The sequence below is a fragment of the Dendrobates tinctorius genome, unplaced genomic scaffold (genome assembly GCF_039654945.1).
Source record: "Dendrobates tinctorius isolate UK_male_01 unplaced genomic scaffold, ASM3965494v1 ptg000046l, whole genome shotgun sequence".
NCBI classification, from domain to species: domain Eukaryota; kingdom Metazoa; phylum Chordata; class Amphibia; order Anura; family Dendrobatidae; genus Dendrobates; species Dendrobates tinctorius.
In genome coordinates, this window is record NW_027361714.1 from 12,993,766 (window position 1) to 13,008,380 (window position 14,615).

A 14,615-nucleotide genomic window follows, 5' to 3' on the forward strand; every position below is an offset into this window, starting at 1 on the left:
CTTGTAAAAAAAACCTTTATTTTGTGTCTTTCAAAAGCATGGAGACGTGGAGAAGTGTGGAGGAAAGAATGACTGGATGATGGTCGTTTTGCGCATACTTTTTTAAAAATGATTTACATATTACGTTTTTTATACTCTGAGATCTGTAGAAACCACAGAGCATAATAATGGACAGTATATTTTATTATAAGTTAGTTTTATTTTGAAATGTAATTGAAAAGAACATTTTTGCAAAGATGAACTTTTACATATTTAGTGGTATTGCTCAAAGCATCAAAGCTTTAATGAATGAATGACCAATTTCATAAACCCTGAATGGTCATTTTGCCACTTATTGTTCAGATGGAAACTCTATTTTGTGGAAAGCCATTATTGAGATCAATCACTTCTATTTAAATCTTACTAAGACTCTACTTGTACCTAAGGCTGAGACTACTGACTGCTTTTGTTGTGTAAAATCGTTAAGTGTTTTAATGGACTTGCATTCCACTTGGCTAAAATCTTTTTTTAAGGGAATATGTTAGCTCTAGAAACACTACTGACCTGCAGATAATCTGCATGTAAATAGCACTTAAATCAGGTTAGGCTGCCCTACTGGAGTATCAGAGAGCAGGGAGAAAAGGAAGTTTTCCTCCAGTCATTTGGGAAATGCAGTAAGCTATTACAGTTGGAGCACCCCGCGGGGCCTGGGGGTACTCGGTACCGGGCCCGTCGACTTCAATGGGGGACGGTGTCACGGCGGCGACCCGGTCCGTGGCCCAGAGGCATCCAGTAATAAAATAGGGGAAAGTTGTGTGGTATTTATGTGGTAGTGTGGTAAAAATGAAGATAAAGTTTATAGATGATTAAATACGTGACGCCACCTGTGGTATTCTGGTCAGAGGTAACCAGCGCTACAGTGTTGTTCCCCTGAGACTGTTGATGTGGCGCAGCTCAGGTGAAAATGGCTCTCCACAGGTAGATCAATAGTCCCAGGGCAAAGATGTTAGATTAATAGTCAAAATGGCTGTGAACGTTGGGGTGCAGAGAAATGAGAGGAGGACACAGAGAGGTGCAGTTTCTTTACCTTTTACTGGTAATTGGTTGCAATCCGGAGTACCACATACAGGTGATGGAATGAGTCCGGCTTTCCTGGAGGCATTCAGGAGATCCACCTTGCCAGGTGGGGGTTAGGACCTTCCTTCTGCGCTTTGTGTGTGAGTCTTCGCTGTTTATAACTATGCTGCGACCCTCAATTGCGTGATGATTTCACTAACCTATACAGCTGTCAGCATGAGCCTATTCCACGGGTACCGTCCTTTTCACCGTCAGCCCCGGGCTCCTTATCCACTGCCGTGCCCTCAGGTGTTCAATGTCACACATGAATTTACAATCCCCTGTACTTTCAGATTCGGCGATCAGGACATACAGCTCCTGACCTCCATGGACTCTGACGTCCCCTTTTCTCTCTAATAGCGCTTCGCTTTGGGGTCTGCTATATGCAGTTTGTTTAGCTTCCTCAGAGCCTCTCCGTCTCTGTCCATGCCCTTTCCCTCTTCACAGATCAGCTCTGCCTCACCAGCTCCTCACAGATCAGCTCCCTGTCTTGAACTGACAGGATCTTCCAGAAAGATCTTTTTACCTCACGTTTAACTGCATTGTCATTTCTGCTCACAGATCACAGCTGCTTTCGTTTCCATGACAACTCCCTCAGCTCACTTCTAGCTGACTCACCAACCCCATGTGCTGGCCAGAATTTATAAGGCAGCTCCCTTTTCTGACCTGCAGCAGGAATTGTGATTTAATCTATGCTACCTGTCATGGGGGCCCCCCCTTCTGCCTCCAAGCATGACTTTACCCATTAGAGGGAGGTAATGTCACTGTGATAACCGGACTCTGGGGTGTCACACAGTCACCGCTCACTATTTTGTGTGAGCACTGTAATCGCTAAGGGACATATTAATTGGCAGCCTGCTTTGCACACACATTGTACACATATGCTACAGAGGAGGCTGTCAATCAAATGTCCAGAGAGTGATTAGAATTCAATATCTGATAAGTGATTGGTGAATGTAATAGATGCCTGCACCACCCCGAGAGCTGGGAGCAAATAGTTGAAGAAAGAATATCAATACCTTTTTCCCTGTAGATGAACGCCTGCGAGCTAACCTGCACATGACTCTTGCAGAAATTGGGGCAGAGGTGCGCATAGGTGAGCAGGAGCAGGGGCAGGCAACCTTGACAGGGATGGTCTGGTGTTGCGGAGTACCCACCCCAAATGAGGAAGAGCCGAAGTTGTTCTGTGAATTGCAGCAGGAATTGAGAAGAATTTGGGAAGAAGTCGAAAGTCTGAGAGAAACCCTTGCTGCTGTCCTGGAGTACAGCATCCTACCCCGAGGTAACTCACGGCTAAAGGTGGAAGAAGTCAGAGGGGAGTTGCGGAGCACCAGAAGCACCCCAGCCGCTGTCCCAAGATTTGCTCCCAGTTTGTGCAAAGAAGAGTGAAAGTAAAGGAGGTATGCCTCTCGGAGAGGTCGACGATCCAGACTCAGGTGACCACCAGACAGGCCCAGAAGCGGGTGTTGGACGTGTGAAAGAATGGGACACCTGGCCAGAAGTTTTCCCACTCGAGACAAATGACGGAGCATGGTCGCTCATCCCTCCGAGGGTCCTGTCAATTGGAGAGAACGTCGTCCCTGGGAGAAGTGGTACGGTGAGAAGAGAGGGGCGGCACTCAGAGTCAGACAGAGTCACAACGACAGATGCCGAGAAGAGATAGGGAAGGTGTCGGCTGTCCGTGGTGAGATGTTTGCATTGGTCAGGTGCGTGGAAGCGAGTCTGGTGACACTCCAGACTGGATCCAAAGGTGCTGTCTGTGAAGATCAACCTGAATGGGACAAAGAGGTGTCTAACCGAATGGTCCACCGAAGCCTGTCGTGTCCCTGCCTGTTATGGGTATACATAGGAAGGGAACAAGTGCCAAGTATTCCCAGTATGCCCTCTTCCACGATTCCCATTTGTAAAGAGGAAGAACCACTGGCTTCACTCTCTGAAGTGAAAAATTCGCTGCCCGACAGCCCCGGAGATCTTAATCAGTTGGAAGAGGAGAAGCAGCTGGGTGAAGCAGAGAGTGTGTGTCATAGTCTCAGTGCGGGTTTGACTCACATGTGGGGTTAATGTCTGGAACCAGTGCTGATGACTGGCATTTCTGGGGTTAAAGGTTGTGATTCCAGTGCAGGCTTACCTGCACACCTGGGGCTTATGATTGTGGCCTCTCCCTGGTTCTGAGAAAGCTTCTTATAGCCTCAGGACGCTCCCATCCCCGTCAGTTATACTTTCGCCCTTGGAATTGTGTGGTGACCCCTGAGTGTGTTGGTGCTGTGTTCTTGTTTATCTGATACTCTGTGTACGACTCGGTCTGTTCTCTGGATAATGCTTGTTGGTAGAGTTGAGCGAAACGGGTCGAACAATTTCAAAAGTCGCCGACTTTTGGCAAAGTCGAGTTTCATGAAACGAAACCCGACCCTAGGATGAGGTCGGCCACGAGGTCGGCGACTTATGCGCCAAAGTCGCATTTCAAAAGTTTGTTTAGCGCTCTTTTTCAGCCAATCAGGATCCACGGACACTGTGGGCAACGTGATGACATAGGCAGGGGTCGCCACCATCTTTCAGAAGGGCATGCAAGTGATTGGCTTGCTTTGGTGGGCGTAACAGGGGTTATAAAAGGGCGTGCACGCCGACCGCCATCTTACTTCTGCCGATCTTAGCATAGGGAGAGGTTGCTGATTCTGTAGGGAGAGCGTTAGGCAGGGAAGAAGAAAAAAAAACTGCTTCTGCTGCTAGCGATTTTGCCTCTGCAACACACCAGTCACTGTGTGTGCAGTGCAAGGGGAGGCTATATTGTGGTGGATCAGCGGTGTTGATTGTTAGGCTGCCTTCTAAGGCTTCCTGACAGCTGCATTGCTGTTTCCCCACTGCTCTGCAAACTGCTTTTTTAAAAGCAATCCCAATTTTTTTTTTGTCCTGCTAAGGTACTGAGCGTGCATTTATTCACACCATACAGCGGTGTACGCTCCTCACACAGTACCGTGTAACGGTTGTTATCACAGCCACAGTGAAGCTATCTGTGTGTCACTGTGGAGGACTTGTTCCGTTCTTACAGACCTACACTCTAGGGAGATTCCTATTCTGCCCAATTCTACAATTCACTTTTTTCACACCTGTGCCATCGAGCCTGTGACATAGCGCTCTGATATTCAGTGGGCCTCACACAATGCAAAAGTGTCCAGTGTCCACAAGTGTCTGCAGAAATTCAAAATCTCCCTTATCCTGTAGTCACTTTTTTCACACCTGCTGCATTGAGCCTGTGACATAGCGCTCTGATATTCATTGGGCCTCACACAATCCAAAAGTGTCCAGTGTCTGCAGAAATTCAAAATCTCCCTTATCCTGTAGTCACTTTTTTCACACCTGCTGCATTGAGCCTGTGACATAGCGCTCTGATATTCATTGGGCCTCACACAATCCAAAAGTGTCCAGTGTCCACAAGTGTCTGCAGAAATTCAAAATCTCCCTTATCCTGTAGTCACTTTTTTCACACCTGTGCCATCGAGCCTGTGACATAGCGCTGTGATATTCAGTGGGCCTCACACAATCGAAGTGTCCAGTGTCCACAAGTGTCTGCAGAAATTCAAAATCTCCCTTATCCTGTAGTCACTTTTTTCACACCTGTGCCATCGAGCCTGTGACATAACACTGTGATATTCAGTGGGCCTCACACAATCCAAGTGTCCAGTGTCCACAAGTGTCTGCAGAAATTCAAAATCTCACAGAAATTCAAAATCTCCCTTATCCTGTAGTCATTTTTTTCACACCTGTGCCATCGAGCCTGTGACATAGCACTGTGATATTCAGTGGGCCTCACACAATCCAAGTATCCAGTGTCCACAAGTGTCTTCAGATATTCAAAATCTCACAGAAATTCAAAATCTCCCTTATCCTGTAGTCACTTTTTTCAAACCTGTGCCATCGAGCCTGTGACATAGCGCTGTGATATTCAGTGGGCCTCACACAATCCAAGTGTCCAGTGTCCACAAGTGTCTGCAGAAATTCAAAATCTCACAGAAATTCAAAATCTCCCTTATCCTGTAGTCACTTTTTTCACACCTGTGCCATCGAGCCTGTGACATAGCGCTGTGATATTCAGTGGGCCTCACACAATCCAAGTGTCCAGTGTCCACAAGTGTCTGCAGAAAATCTAAATCTCCCTTATCCTGTAGTCACTTTTTTCACACCTGTGCCATCGAGCCTGTGACATAGCGCTGTGATATTCAGTGGGCCTCACACAATCCAAGTGTCCAGTGTCCACAAGTGTCTGCAGAAATTCAAAATCTCACAGAAATTCAAAATCTCCATTATCATGTAGTCACTTTTTTCACACCTGTGCCATCGAGCCTGTGACATAGCGCTCTGATATTCAGTGGGCCTCACACAATCCAAAAGTGTCCAGTGTCCACTAGTGTGTGCAGAAAATCTAAATCTCCCCTGTCCTATAGAAACATTGTACCTTGTTTTACATTACTATATAGTTTGTTGGATTTTGTCTACATTTCTACCAAAAATGAGGAAGGCTGGTGGAAGAGGCCGTGGAATTGGGCGGGGGTTGGCAGCTGGTAATGATGGTGTTGGTGGTGGATCTGATGGTAGTGGCAAAAGCAAAATAGGACCGAATGCAGGAGGTGTTGAGCCTGCGTCATCGTCTGGCTCCATAAGGCTTCGAAGGCTTAGTTTTCTAGGAGTAGGCAAACCGATTTTAACGCCAGAGCATCAGGAAAAAGTTTCGTCTTACATTGCTGACTCAGCCTCCAGCTCTATCGCCTCCTCTTCTGAAGTTGTAAAAAGTAAAAGCACTGAGTCGTCATTGGAGGCTCATGTTCATGAACCACACCTTTCCTTGTGTCCTTCACCACAACCAAGATTGAAGGATGACGCAGACCATACTACTGATTACTCCATGGAGCTGTTTTCACATACCATGCCTGGATTATCAAGTGAAATGGTGAATTACCCAGGCCAAGATGAATCTGACATGGAGTGCACTGATGCACAGCCGCTGATAGATGATTCTGCTGGTACATTCACTCAGAGCACTACATTGTCCTCGCAGTGTACAGAGCCAGATTCTGACCCTGATGAGACTCAGGTGCCCCTTCCCGCACACTATACCACCATACACGGTGACACAGAGGAAGGTGCACATGACATTGAAGAGGAGGTGATGGATGACCCAGTTGTTGACCCAGATTGGCATCCATTGGGGGAAGAGGGTGCTGCTTCCAATAGCTCAGATGAGGAGCATCCACAGCAGACATCAACATCGCAACAGCTGTTATCTGGCAGGCCCCGAGCACTCCAAAGACAGGTTCCAAAAATCAAAAGAGTTGCTGGACAGCTTGTCCAGAGGGTCAAAACATCACAGCGTGCTAGGCCGCAAAATATCTGACAAAGTAGGAAGAGTTCAGTGTGGCACTTTTTTGAACAAAATCCTCATGATCAGGCCAAGGTTATCTGTAAGAAGTGCGCAAAGACCTTTAGCCGAGGGAAAAATCTGAAAAATTTGAATACCAGTTGCATGCTTAGACATTTAACCAGCATGCACTTGCAAGCATGGACACAACACCAAACCTCAAGTGCCACATGTGCAACTGATCACAAAGAAGGTAGTCAGCAACGCTACATTGTTTCCCCCCACTGTAAACCCACCGGTTAGCACAGCAGCAAATGTTGAGGTGTCGTTGCAAGGCCACAGCAGTCAGGGAATCCCACTGTTATATCAACAAAATACTGAATCTAGGCCATCAGAAAGAACACCAACTCCATCACCATCATCAACCCTCTCTCAGTCCGCCCTGTCCACCGCTACTTCTACCATATGCAGCTCTCAAGTCCAGCTCACCCTCCCAGACACTATGAGTAGGTCAAGAAAGTACTCAGTCTCTCATCCGCGTACACTGGGTTTGAACGCCCACATTGCCAAACTAATCTCGTTTGAAATGATGCCCTATCGGTTGGTGGAAAGCGCAGCTTTCCGCAAACTCATGGCCTATGCAGTACCACGCTATGACCTACCCAGTCGCCACTTCTTCTCTCGCAAAGCCATCCCAGCCCTCCACCATCATGTGAAAGACTGCATTGTCCATGCACTCAAGCAGTCAGTGAGTGGAAAGGTGCACCTCACAACTGATGCATGGTCCAGTCGGCATGGCCAGGGCCGTTACGTGTCCATCACTGCGCACTGGGTTAATGTGGTGGATGCAGGGTCCACAGGGGACAGCGGTGGTGGGACAGTGCTGCCTAGCCCACGGTATAGGAAACAGTTGGCTGTAGGCGTTCCACCCTCCTCCTCCTCCTCCTCCAGAAGCGAAAGCTCATCCACAGAGCGCAGTCGTACGAGCACTCCATCTGCAGCTGCCACTGTTGCACACGAGGTGTCCCCCTATCGAGCAGCTAGTGGAAAGCATCAGCAGGCTGTGTTGCAGATGATGTGTTTGGGCGAAAGACACACCGCCGAGGTGCTGGCCGAGTACTTGAAGCGACAAACTGAGTCATGGCTGGGCAGTGTACATCTTGAGGCAGGCAAGGTAGTTAGTGATAACGGCCGTAATTTTGTGGCAGCCATAGCCCTTTCAAAACTCAGCCACATACCTTGCTTGGCTCACACCTTGAACCTGGTGGTGCAGTGCTTCCTCAAAAATTATCCGGAGTTAACAGCCCTGCTCCATAAGGTGCGAAGACTGTGCGAGCACATCCGCCGGTCGCCTGTACACTCCGTTAGTATGCAGAAGCTGCAGCGATTGCTCCACCTTCCCAACCACCGCCTCATTATCGACATTGCAACAAGGTGGAACTCCACTCTGCACATGGTGGAGCGGCTGTGCGAGCAGAGGCAGGCCATAATGCATTTGTGGGAGGATACACGGCCAGGCACTTTGAGAGCAGACATGGAGTTGACAGGTGTGCAGTGGTCGAAGCTGAAAGACCTCTGTAAAGTCCTTCAGTGTTTTGAGGAATGCACACGGCTGGTAAGCGCAGACGACGCCATCCTAAGCATGAGCATCCCACTTATGCGTCTGCTCATGCAAACTTTGACGCACCTTAAGGAGCAGGCGTCTGCAGCCAATGTTGACGAGGAGGAAGAGGTGGAGGGAATCCTTGATGACATTCAGCCATTGTCTGCTCAGGGACCTCTCCTGGACGAGTTGGAGGAAGAAGAGGAGGAGGAGGATGATGATGAGGATGATTACTTAGGGGAGGAGGATGCATCTCGTGGGGCAAGTGAAAATGTTGGCGTGGCAAGGTCTGGTACAGGGTTTGTGCGTGACTGGAGGGATGTGGATTTGCCAGAAAGTGCTCCTCCAACCAGCACTCGCAGTGCATCATTGACACCGGGAACATTGGCCCACATGTCAGATTATGCCTTGAGGATCCTAAAAAGGGACCCCCGCATTGCCAAAATGATGAACGATGACGACTACTGGTTGGCCAGCATCCTGGATCCACGCTATAAAGGCAAATTACAAAACATCATGCCACAGGAGAACCTTGCCCTAATATTGGCTAATAAACAAGCAACTCTGGTAAATTGGTTGCTTGAGGCATTCCCAGCACACAGCAGCGGTGATGGTTCTCACACGAGCCGTACGGGCCGGGGGCAGCTTGGCAGAGGTGTTCGTGGTGCACACAGCAGAAGTGGCGTTGGAGACAGGGGTTTCATGACAATATTGTGGACTGATTTTTCAAGTACCGCTCACACAAATGGTAATACAGCATCGATGGAAAGTGACAGGAGACAGCAGTTGTCAACTATGGTTACAAACTACTTTTCCTCCCATATCGATGTTCTCCCACACAGGTCATTCCCCTTTGACTATTGGGCTGCTAAACTGGACACCTGGCCTGAATTGGCACAATATGCCTTACAGGAGCTCGCTTGCCCAGCTGCAAGTGTGCTATCGGAAATAGTCTTCAGTGCAGCTGGATCAATTCTGACAGAAAAAAGGACCCGTCTGTCAACCCAAAATGTGGATGATCTAACCTTCATTAAAATGAACCATGCATGGGTTTCCAAGGATTTTTTCCCACCTTCCCCTGATGACACATAGGGTGACAGAAAAATGGCTTGCTTTGGTCCACCTCTTCCTGGAACTTGACCTATTTCGCCTTTTGCATCAGCTGAATGTCCAACATCAGCATATGCCACTTTCTAAAACTCCCTAACTGTGCTGCCTCCCCTCCCCCATGGCCGGGGTCACCACCTAGCGCACGACACCGTGCGAGTGCCGTTGCTCTGGACAGGTGGGTAGGCCGACTCTTGGGCGCGGGCACCGGCACAGGGTCCCTCATAGTGCAATCAAGTGTCTCTGACGGTGGTGGTGCACACCCGCCGTCAGACACACCACCGTACTATGAGGGGCCCAGTGCCAGTACCGACGCCCACGAGTGGGCCCCCCTTGCTTGGGCAGGGCCCCAGCATTTGCAATCTTTACCTCTCCCTGCTCCTCCGCTGTGTTGTCTGGGCCGTCAAATCCATACTGTGCCTGACACCGTCTGAGCCTGCCTCCTGATGTATAGACATATCTTTTGAATGTGTACGCTATCCATACATGTTATCCGGGGATACGGTACCCTTTCTCACCTTTGTGCAATCACTTGCAAGCCATACTGTGCCTGACACCATCTGAGCCTGCCTCCTGATGTATAGACATATCTTTTGAATGTGTACGCTATCCATACATGTTATCCGGGGATACGGTACCCTTTCTCACCTTTGTGCAATCACTTGCAAGCCATACTGTGCCTGACACCGTCTGAGCCTGCCTCCTGATGTACAGACATATCTTTTGAATGTGTACGCTATCCATACATGTTATCTGGGGATAGGGTACCCTTTCTCACCTTTGTGCAATCACGTGCAATCCATACTGGGCCTAACACCGTCTGAGCCTGCCTCCTGATGTATAGACATATCTTTTGAATGTGTACGCTATCAATACATGTTATCCGGGGATACGGTACCCTTTCTCACCTTTGTGCAATCACGTGCAATCCATACTGGGCCTAACACCGTCTGAGCCTGCCTCCTGATGTATAGACATATATTTTGAATGTGTACGCTATCCATACATGTTATCCGGGGATACGGTACCCTTTCTCACCTTTGTGCAATCACATGCAAGCCATACTGGGCCTAACACCATCTGAGCCTGCCTCCTGATGTATAGACAAATATTTTGAATGTGTACGCTATCCATACATGTTATCCGGGGATACGGTACCCTTTCTCACCTTTGTGCAATCACGTGCAAGCCATACTGGGCCTAACACCATCTGAGCCTGCCTCCTGATGTATAGACATATCTTTTGAATGTGTACGCTATCCATACATGTTATCCGGGGATACGGTACCCTTTCTCATCTTTGTGCAATCACTTGCAAGCCATACTGGGCCTTACACCGTCTGAGCCTGCCTCCTGATGTATAGACATATCTTTTGAATGTGTTCGCTATCCATACATGTTATCCGGGGATACGGTACCCTTTCTCACCTTTGTGCAATCACGTGCAATCCATACTGGGCCTAACACGTCTGAGCCTGCCTCCTGATGTATAGACATATCTTTTGAATGTGTACGCTATCCATACATGTTATCCGGGGATACGGTACCCTTTCTCACCTTTGTGCAATCACTTGCAAGCCACACTGTGCCTGACACCATCTGAGCCTGCCTCCTGATGTATAGACATATATTTTGAATGTGTACGCTATCCATACATGTTATCCGGGGATACGGTACCCTTTCTCACCTTTGTGCAATCACTTGCAAGCCATACTGGGCCTAACACCGTCTGAGCCTGCCTCCTGATGTATAGACATATATTTTGAATGTGTACGCTATCCAATCATGTTATCCGGGGATACGGTACCCTTTCTCACCTTTGTGCAATCACGTGCAAGCCATACTGGGCCTAACACCGTCTGAGCCTGCCTCCTGATGTATAGACATATATTTTGAATGTGTACGCTATCCATACATGTTATACGGGGATACGGTACCCTTTCTCACCTTTGTGCAATCACGTGTAACCCATACTGGGCGTGAGAACGGCTGGCGAGCTGTTAAGCAAGCTACAGCACCTGTGGTTTGCACACGTACGTTTTTCATTTTTTTCAGGAATGACGGTTAGGCCTAATTCCGGACCTGCGGTTGACCTGCACTTACTGGGAAATCATCGTTCGCGAGTAATAATTGTAATCAGTGATCCCCATCACTAACGTTGTTCAGCGGGTTATCTGCACCTGTAAGCGACAAACGCTGGCCTTTTCAGTGTAGCGCACATGCAGCCACGGACATGTAAGGGCATGACACACCAGTTATTGGCCAATCTCATGTGCCAGAGCCTCACGTGTCCCTCTAGTAAGCCAGACTCGGACCACGGGACATGACAGAGTCTCGTTCGTTAACGGAATTAAGCTTGCAATGTGTGCATCTTTTCTGTAGCTGACATGGTTGAGGTTTCCCAGGTGGAGTCGAATTTAACCGTAGGCTCCACTCCTGGTGGTGCCCTTCTGGACATTCCTTTAAGGTTCAGCTTTGGAACCATACTGCCCACGTAAAACAAACACTTTGCCTTCATGAACGCTGTTTGGAGGGTCATGACTCGTGGGAATAACGCCGCCCAATCAGTTAACCTGCTAGAGAGATCCTTCGTTGCTCCCAAGCATGACATCACACTCCCTAGGAGGAAGGTAATGCCACTGTGGTGACCGTACTCCTGGGGGCGACACAAGTGCACTGATGCCCAGCCACTGCTTGATGAATCTGCTGGTACATTGACCCAGACCACTACATTCCCGTCGCACGCTACCCGGCCTGAATCTGACCCTGATGAAACTCAGGTTACCCTTCCCATATACAGTTCCATCTTACACGGTGACAAAGAGGAAGCTGCAGATGAAAGTGCAGGTTCGGCCCACCCGCCATCAGACACACCACCGTACTATCAGGGGCCCTGTGCCAGTGCCGTCGCCAACGAGTGGGCCCCCCTGCTTGCTCAGGATCACAGCACTTGCAAGGTTGAAATACTGTGCAGTGAGACGGAAGATGGGGACGACGAGGAGTCCAGACTAGTACAGGGATTCCCTAGCGAGGAGACTTATTTGATTGTTTTCAATGTTGGGACAGAAATTTTTGGGGAGCACTATACTCTGGAGAATGATAGATGGGGCCCACCATACACTGGAACATTCCAAAGGTGGACATCAGACACTGGAGCAGCATTTACAGGGCCCATTATACACTAGAGCATTAGAAATGGGGCCCATTATGTTTGGAGCATTATTTGGCCCCATAAGACAGTGGAGCTTCATCCATGGGGACCAACATATACTGTAGCATTATGTGGAGCTCATCATATACTGTTTCAAACATTATATGGGACCAATGATTCTGTATGGAGAAATAGATGGGCCTCGTCATGAGATGTAAAAAGTGAAGTATTTTTCATTGTACTTTACCGATATTTCTCTGCCGTATCGGAGCATGATGAGTTGTGGTATTATGTGTTAAAGGGGCGCTCTTTCGCCCAGGGCACATGAAAACCTGGAGCCAGCCCTACCCCCCCACAACTTTAGCCAAATAACCCCCATTTTTCAGTGCGTAACTTGTATTATGAAGTTAATTAAGGTTGACCAGCTTAAGTAAGAAGAATTGATGCTTTTGGCATTCAAATGAGCACTGTAGGTGTGTTTCCTGTCCTCCTCTCACTGCCGACTTTTATTCCCCATTGACTTACATTGGGTTTCGTGTTTCGGGACGACCCCGACTTTTCCCTATAATCGGCCGATCTTGCTCGACCCGACTTTTGGAAAAGTCGGGTTTCACGAAACGAAACTGGACCATAAAAAACCAAAAGTCGCTCAACTCTACTTGTTGGATTCTGCTTGGTACATTCTATGTCTGTTTGGCTTTGACCACTGCCTGTCCCCGACTATCCGTTCTGTCTCATCCCTGGTACTTTATTGTTATCTCTGTGTATGACCTGGTTTGTCTGACTTTGAGTATTCTTGTATAGTATTTAGCATATCTCTGACAGCAGGACGCTAAGCCCCGCCCCCTTGCAGGCACGTGGCGGTAGGTCCTTCACTGCTCACTGACTTTAGCTTCTCCAGGTACTGTTTGCTTGAACTATCCGGCCGTTTCTGACCCCGGACCCCTCTGCAGTGTGGGTGAGTCCTTGCTCCACGGTGCTGCACGCCGGCGCTGACATGACCGTGACATTATAACTGACCGTTAAGTTTTTTTTTTCTCTGCTGAGAAATATGGATTCCATACAATCTCTAGCTGAGCAAATGAAAAATCTGAGTCAGTTGTTTCAGGGTTTATCTCTTGAGCAGCAAGCTCTGGCTCGTTCTCAGCAGCAGATTTCTGAGACAGTGCGGGGGGCTTTAGCTGCTGGGTCTCTGGGGGCTGGGGCGAGTGATGTTGTTTTGGTGTCCCAAGAACCACCTGTTAAACTGCCTGATTTCTTTACTGGGAACAAAAAGGAGTTCAGGGTCTTCATGGAGGGGTGCAAACTCTTCTTTAGTTTGAGGCCACGTTCCTCTGGGGACGAAAGTCAGAAGATTGGGGTCATTATGTCTTTATTAAGAGGGTCCTCACAAGCTTGGGCTTTCTCCCTTCCTCCCACTGCCCCTGAGAGAGTGTCTGTGAATGCGTTTTTTGAGGCCCTCGGGCACATATATGATGAGCCGGACCGAGTGTGATTGGCAGAGGACATGGTCATAAGTGTCTGTCAGGGGAAACACTCGGCTGAGTGGTTTTGTACGGTATTCCGCCGCTGGGCCACAGAGGTCTCTTGGGACGACGCCGCACTCCGAGGACTCTTTCGCAGAGGCTTGTCCGAGCGGTTACAGGATGCCTTGGCATTACATCCCCCACCTAACTCACTCAAGGACGCCATGACCCAGGCCGTCTGGATGGACCGCAGGCTGCGGGCCAGGGGGGTGATGCAGATGGAGACTCCATTGTTCCCTAGTGGAAAAGAGACTGTTTCTGTGCCCATGGACGTAGGGGCTCTCTCCCTGAAGGAAAAGGAGAAACAACGCCGGAGAGAAAAGCAGTTATGCTTCTACTGTGGTAAAACAGGACATTGGAAAAGGGAGTGTCCTGATTGTCCATCCTCAACCCGGTCGACGGGAAATGACTAGGCCTGGGTAGTCAGCGGGGAGACTACTCAGACCCTCAGGTACCCATTTCCTCATTTTCTAAGGTGTTGCTTCATGTGGAACTGTTAGTGGACGGTTGTTGTTTTCCCTCTACAGCTTTCGTGGACTGCAGATCATCCATCAATCTTATTGACTCCCAATTGGCCACACGCTGTAAGATAGGGACAGTTAGACTTAAGGTTCCGATCAAAGTGGTGGCCATTGACTCCTCCCCCCTCACTAAAGAGGGAATTCTCTTTATGTCTGACTTGTTTTCGCTCAAAGTGGGCGCTACCCATGAGGAAAACTTAAGTTGCTTGGTTCTGGACAATCTACCAGCAGGATTGGTGTTGGGCATACCCTGGTTACAACG

General features: G+C 48.7%; 1 long non-coding RNA gene across 1 annotated transcript in view; it reads right to left on the reverse strand.

Moving 5' to 3' along the window:
- The window catches only part of LOC141089600 (uncharacterized), an 84,394-nt gene that overhangs the window by 29,775 nt on the left and 40,004 nt on the right, over positions 1–14,615 (reverse strand). The window lies entirely within an intron of this gene.